At 33.3% G+C, this 7,535-nt stretch overlaps 1 pseudogene across 1 annotated transcript; it reads right to left on the bottom strand.

Moving 5' to 3' along the window:
• Positions 1-23: 23 nt before the first annotated feature.
• On the bottom strand, positions 24-3,267 carry LOC143553524 (cycloartenol synthase 2-like; annotated as a pseudogene). Its single transcript, XR_013138844.1, has 10 exons — positions 2,794-3,267; positions 2,527-2,703; positions 2,334-2,423; positions 2,061-2,255; positions 1,882-1,971; positions 1,551-1,729; positions 488-676; positions 314-419; positions 132-252; positions 24-67 (listed from the first exon to the last, which is right to left on the bottom strand). The product of XR_013138844.1 is annotated as a cycloartenol synthase 2-like (transcript).
• Positions 3,268-7,535: the final 4,268 nt, after the last annotated feature.

Below are 7,535 nucleotides of genomic sequence, written 5' to 3'. Positions count from 1 at the left end.
CCCCCTGTTGGAAGTGAACATACCAATAATCAAGATCACCATAACTGTTATCCAATACCTTCATATAAAAGAAAGAAACAAGTAAAAAGAAGCAAACACTACTAAAAGCTTAATAGGAGTTCTCCTCGACATCTTATAAAGACGTGCGCTTTCTTCAGTGTCGAGCTAAATTCATCGATGAGATTAGTAGAAATAATTGCTTGAACAGCAAGTGAAGTATCCCATACTTGACTACCATTATAACCCTGCAAAGTCAACCGAGGTCAAGAGTAAAACAGAGCTACAACTTGTAAAGAATGATCAAGACCTGCATTTCATGCCATCTTCTGCAAGCCACAGATAATCAGGTATTCGTGGAGGTGTAACTTGAAAGCCTCTGAGTTCGGGTCTTCAACCGAGCAGCAAAGCATATTTAACATCTGAATAAAATATGTAGGTTTAAAATCAGAATCCTTTGAACATATAACAATAACCGCAAGTTATTTACCTTGTTTACTGGCCCTATGCAAATATAGCGAGTATTGTGATCCTCGTAATGAATATGTTCCATAACGGTGCAAAGAGCCTTCTCTCTCAACTTCTTCCCGGGCCATCTCATGAGTACGGGCTCCACAAACTTGTTAAGAGTTGCCCAAACTATGTCCTGGATGTATGGGTGTGGGTAGTAGAGATCTTCCTGCAAATAAGATTTGTTATCTTAGTAATATGAGGAATCAAGTGATTTAAATTTATCTATTAACAGATCCTTGAAGGCCACATGCCCGGTGTAAGCCGCGCTTATCGATTGATTCAGGTTGGGTCACATAATAAAAAAACATACAAAATTATATGACAAATACATAATAAAAATACAATATCCCTACAATCGCTCTCTAGGGGTTTTCATTTTTTTGAAACCGAGTTATTACATCATCTAGAGAAACATCCATAAGCTACTATTTTCAATATAAAAATACACTCATATATCACCAATCCGATTAAACAAACCGGACTTCACGGTTTTTGCATAATTGCCTAATTTGATTACTGATTATATTAGGTTAATTTGTTTAATATACTTAGGCTTAAATTAGTTAGTCTGTTTGATGGTTAATTTCTTGACTTGTATTTATGAGTTTATAGTCCTTGTTTATTGATTAATGGCCATTTAGCTTATAACTTACATTTGTACATTTTAAATTATCTTTTCATGGGGTTTGGTGTCAACATTCCATGGGGTGCGCTTGGGGTTATACTGTATATACTAAAAGAAAGAAGTTTTTATGGAATACATGCGCACTCCCACTGGTTAGTAGGGTACTAATAGGAGTCGTGAGTTTTCCCTAACAGGTTGTCATGTTCACAAAATAATAACAGATATCAATATATCATATCGAGTTAGACATTGACAACAAATGAAAAATGCTACCTTTCTCTATGCCGAAAACATCAAATATATTAGTGAGCATACATTTAAGTAAGTATACAAATCACATCCAACAAAATTGATTCAACATCCAAGGCTAGCTAGTATGTTTATATCTGGGATGCCTGATGGAACATGTACAAACCTTGGCACAGCGGTTTCGTGCATCATTCCAATCTATATCATGATAGGAATAGCAAACAACTCCTTTCTCAAGGCTAGAACTGTGGATGTGATAGGTCCAACAAACCTCGTCCCGTATAAGTATGACATAGGAAGGTACACCATTCTACAATGACACCACATCCTACCTGAAATGTTTTTCTAAAAGCTTTGTAAAATAGTATGGAATTAATTAACTAAGTAATGTGATTACAATGGAGGAGAACTCTCAAAACAGAAAACCAGAATTAAATATAAGCAACATAAGTAAGTTATATTTTCATAATTAATAATAATGAAGACAAATCACGTACTCACCAGGGATGCACCGGAAGGAAATATGGAAGGATCCACATCTCAGGGGGGATAGGATTATTTCCAGACCACTCAAATACACCAAGTACCTATTATTAACAACATATAAGATCAATAATCATATAGGTAACATAGATTCAAATAAACAAGATCAACTAAAAGTGAATATTAATTATACCGAGAGCCAGAACTTCCCCCATGAAGTTATGTAAGTGGCACCACCATGGTCCAAAATCCACTTCCGTCCCCTTTCCATCGCCCCTCCTCCATTGTTGGCTCCTTCACCGAGCAATCTCAAAGTAACATAGTTCAAAGTACTACCAAACATGGTGCTATGACCCTCAATGTGCAGACCCCAACCTCCATCTTTATTCTGTACACATATGCATGATTACAATCTCAATGAATCTTGAAAACACAATAAAAGATAAATTATATAGGAGATACATGCCTGATGATTGTAAACATAACGACGCATCTCTCGTATATGCTCTTTGGATAAAACATCATTCAGTGTGCCAGTAACGGTTAGAGTAAATACCTGAGTACTCATTAAACATTGTCATTAATATGTTTATTATGAAATACTTTCTACAGACAAAATGCGTCGGGTCAAAACGGGCTAGATTGAAGATAAGACTGACCAGAGCAGGCAGTAAAAACATAGGGCCTCCAAAGTCTCCGGGCCAATGTCCATCATCTGCCTGAAGGATTGAATGAAAACCAATAGCTCTTCTTAACACATTTGTTACTATATCCTCTGTGATACCTTCATCATCTTTTACATTCACTTTTGGTGGGAAAACAACATCCTTTGTAAACTACAGTTTTTCAATAAAAGAAAAAGATAACTGGCCATGACAAATATGTAACAACAAAATTTATAACAGATCTAAAACATGTTAAATTACCTGAGTGCGCATAAGCAGATCGGAACTGTGTTTCTTTTCAAAGCGATTATCATGGAAGGTCCTTCGGTGTTTCTCAATTTCAGCGAGTTCCTCAGGAGAGCCTAGCGTCGGATCAAACTCCTAGTATTGACGGCCCAGGTGATCGTTTACAGAATGGAGCAATGGACTCCCTCCTTGTGCTATCTGCAGTTTCCACATTATATTCACTACAATAACTATAAAAAAATTGCAAGAAAAATACAAGGTTCCCATGAGAGCTCAATCGCTATATATATAGTTATTATTAATATATATGTTGAAGCATGATAACAAATTAATAATTTGCATGCATGCATTTGATTACCGACTGTGAAGAGAAATTAATAAGGGCTACGTGTGAGATCATACATTTATTGGTGAGTGTTGGCACATGACCGGTGTCACCACTGTCAGCTGATGATCAACGAGTGTTCTTCTAATCAATTTCTATCTTATTGTCTTCTTCTTCTGCTAAAATTATTTTTTTTTTCCTTTTAACGGCTCAGTAACTTATATTAATTTAAATAAAATCCCCTTTATAACCTTTTACTCTTAACCATTCTATTACATATTAACCCGGTTCAAACTTGTTATAGGGACGTGAATTCGGTTGGTATTGATTAAATTCGTAACGGTGACAACACTAAACCCAGACTAAAATAAAACATACAATAAAAACATACAATAGTATCGCGTGGGTTCTGCCAACCGACTACATGTTGGCACTGGAAATAAACCGAAAAGCTAAATTCGTCAACGCCAAATACAAGAACTTAACACATTTAAAATAAAAACAAATTAATCACCCACAATGTTGTGACAAACCGACGCTATTTCGGTCGGTATCGGGTTACGACGATGAAACTAAACCAAAAATGAATTCACCGACGCCTAATACAAAAAAATAACATATTTAAAATAACAAAAAGCAAAACTTACGGTGAGCCAACAAAAAAACAAACCTCAAGTGTCGCGACAGGGAGCCGACGTGAACTCGGTTGGTATTGGTTTTAAATCGTAAACATAAATGAGTAAACTCAAAACGTAACATAATAATAATAATAATAATAATAATAATAATAATAATAAAAAGAAAAAAATAAACCATCCGGGTTAACCTAGAGTGTTCATGTGTTGATTTGTTTTATTTGTATCGTATTTTTAATGTGTTTATGGCGTGTCGTAGTTAAAAAGAACTATTAAATACTCATTTTTATTTTTGGGTATAAATTTATAAAGTATTAATATGCAATGAAAATTATAGATGCTGAACGATTTTGTGTGTCAACATGAATACACATGTTATGCTTAGATTTATGTGTTTACACTATAAAATTTATGGGGTTTGTGAGGTTTAACCCGTCAATCTATTAACATGACTGTTTAACACCTATAGCATGATTTGTAGGATACTTCTGTCACACCTCGAAATCTTAAGTTAAACAGCGGAAGACTTTGACCAAGTATTTCGGGCGGTGACAGACGCTGTTTCAGCCAATTACATTTAAGTATATATTTCAAACGAAAGTTGAACTTTATTTAACAATCAGTGTTATTACACGTGTCATATTACACGATTTTTATTTAATTTACAAGTTCAACATAAAGTCAACATTTTTTTATTAAATACACTTCACAATTTTCCCGCGCTCTTCGCGAAGCTTTCATACTTCATTTATTTACCTGAAAAACATATTAAAATATCGATCAACAAGATATGTTGGTGAGTTTCCCTTTATAACAAAATAGTCCATATATATATATATATATATATATATATATATTATATATATATATATATAATATATATTATATATATATATATATATAAGGGTGAGATCTAGAAAAAACTCCTTTTAAAGAGAGAACTAGAGAACTAGTAAATAATTATTTCTAACTATTTATAAAAAATTATTTTGTGATTTTTTTTCTTTTCTCCTTCTAATAAGATGATATTGTTCCTAAAAAAAAACCCTTCCCGTCGATGTAATGTGTATGTGCACTAATGTGTATTGTATATATAAAATAATGTTTTATTACATATAATTCAACACAAATACATTATCTAATACACACTATTGAATATATGCAAATACGATACTAATAATTGTATGCAAAACACATTATTGCATATATGTAATACAACATTAATGCACATATGCATTATATCGATTTTTTTAATTTTTGTATATAATAAAACAATATTGCAAATATACAATACACACAACTATATATATGTTATTCAACACTATTTCAAACATCAAAATGCACACTATTGCACATATGCATTATAAAAAAGTCGATGTATTGCATATATGCATTACAACGTTAATTTTTTTTATTTTTTTTTATTTTTTTATTTTTTTTGTGGTGAAGAATAACAACATATAAAAAGGATGAAAGAAAAAAAAATTTAAAAATATTTTTTTAATTAAATTTAATATACTTCATTATTAGTTCTCTAGTTCTCTCCATAAATTAGAGTTCTCTCATGATCCTCTATATATATAGGGGTGGGATCTAGAGAGAACCCTTACAAATGAGAGGACTAAAGAACTCCATCATATCTCTTGATTTCACTTAATTAGAGGGTGAAATAAAGGAAGGGATAGAAAAAGAAAAGAAAAACTCAGGTTTTAAAGAAAAAGGGTAATTAGGTATGCAAAATATCTTACCATGTCGATCTCTCTCTCTCTCGCTCGTACACCATCGCCCCAACCTAGGGTTTGGTTCTATTTTCCAGCAAAAATCGTCTGACTCATCATGATATTAGTCAATTACATCGAATAACACCATCAGGCAATCGTTTGTATAAGTTATTATCACGAATTTCATATTAATATCGTTCGTATTACAGTGAATATGCGAAAATAGTAGTTGATTCTCTGTTTTTGTCTTTTGTTTTTGTAGATCGAGTAACAATAGGTCAATACTAGCTTGTATTTGTTTGATTGCACATATGCGGTACACGAATCGTAGGTGTATTACATGAACCGGCTCAGTATACTTCGTGACTGCGTGTTTTGATTGTAAATCGAACATTATTGTGTTTATCTCAGTTCACATATGCAATATACCCTGTTTTTGTATGTGCTTATTTTAAATCAAACAATAATATGTTGATATAAGTTAATATTTGTTTGATTGCATATACGTAGTACATTCATGTGTTTGATTGAATGCTTTTCAGATATGTTTGTCAAAACACGATAATGCTACCTTATATAAGTATATTCATATACAATACATAGGTGTATTACATTATAATATGATAATTACTGTTTTGGTATATGCATTATATATACGATACATATATGCATTACACGATGCATTGCCCTGTATTATACGTTTATAAAAATTTGGCGCATCGCACGTATGCATTAATGGTGTATTACACGTTTACACAGATCTGTTGTATTAAACGTTTACGCGGATCAGGTGTAATACATATATGCGATACATATGTATTGATTGCATTATTGATGCAATACATATATGCATTGTATGATGTATTGCACATTTTCGCATATGCAATACCGTTGTGTTACACATTTATGCGAATTTGGCGATTAATGGTGTATTAAACGTTTATGCGGATCTGTTGTATTAAACGTTAAACGGATTTGGTGTATTACATATATGCAACAAATATGTATTATTTTTATTACTGATGCGATACATATATGCATTATAGGATGCATTGCACATATGCATAACCGGTGTATCACATGTTATGCGAACATGGTGTATTGCATATATGCTATAATGGTGTATTATAAGTTTACGCGAGCCTGGTGTATTAATATATGCAATAAAGGTATATTACGTATATGTAGGGCTGCACAGAATACAAAACCCGACCCGACCCGAGGACCGATGCATCTGGATTATAAAGACCGACTACTGAACCAGTTGGGGATAATCGGGTTCGGTCCTACCTCTGGTCGGTTCATCGGTTTTAAGCAGAGAACCGAGACCGAAATTCCATCTTCCACGAGTCTAAATTGCAGGAGACGATATGGGCTAAACCATGCAGGAAACAATTTGGATACAATTCAAATTCACATGCTGAGCGATTAACAGATTAATCCACAAACAACACAGTAAGTTTTCATGTTTTTATTGTGATTAACAGATTAATTGACAATTTTTTTCATGCTCGATTAGCAATTTTAGTGTAATTTCGAAGTGGGTGTTCAGTTAGGTCCATGAATCATCCTATTTAATTGTTTAGTATAATTTGATTGCTTAATTTTGAGGGTTAATAGTTCAGTAAAAGCCTAGGCTTATCGTTTGATTAAATTTGCCCACCAACTGTTTGACAAAATGTCTGAATGAACTCTTCGGTAATTATCCGCTTGATCATTAATGTTGTTACATGTGATTTGATTAACATTTTGTACCATATATATATGGTTTTCAAACAACATTAGTCATTATAATCACCTACTTGATCAAGCATATAATTCAGCTTGCATGAAGATTTTTAATTGGTGTTATTAATTAACGCTGCAATTTTTTAGGAATAGTAAAACCGGTCTTCGGGTTTTTTTCGGTCTTCACGGGCAAAAGACCGACCCGACCCGAAACCGATTTGAATAGATTTTAAAGACCGATTTTAATACCCTAAAATTAGGCTCGGTTCGGGATCGGGTTTTTTCGGGCCGGTTCTTCGGGTTTTTCGGTCTGGACCTAATTCTGCACACCCCTACGTATATGCATTA

Source organism: Bidens hawaiensis, unplaced genomic scaffold (genome assembly GCF_021521415.1).
Source record: "Bidens hawaiensis isolate Kalapana, Puna unplaced genomic scaffold, B.hawaiensis_p1.1 tig00017259_1, whole genome shotgun sequence".
Taxonomy (NCBI): Eukaryota; Viridiplantae; Streptophyta; class Magnoliopsida; order Asterales; family Asteraceae; genus Bidens; species Bidens hawaiensis.
This window is presented reverse-complemented; position numbering and strand designations above follow the sequence as displayed.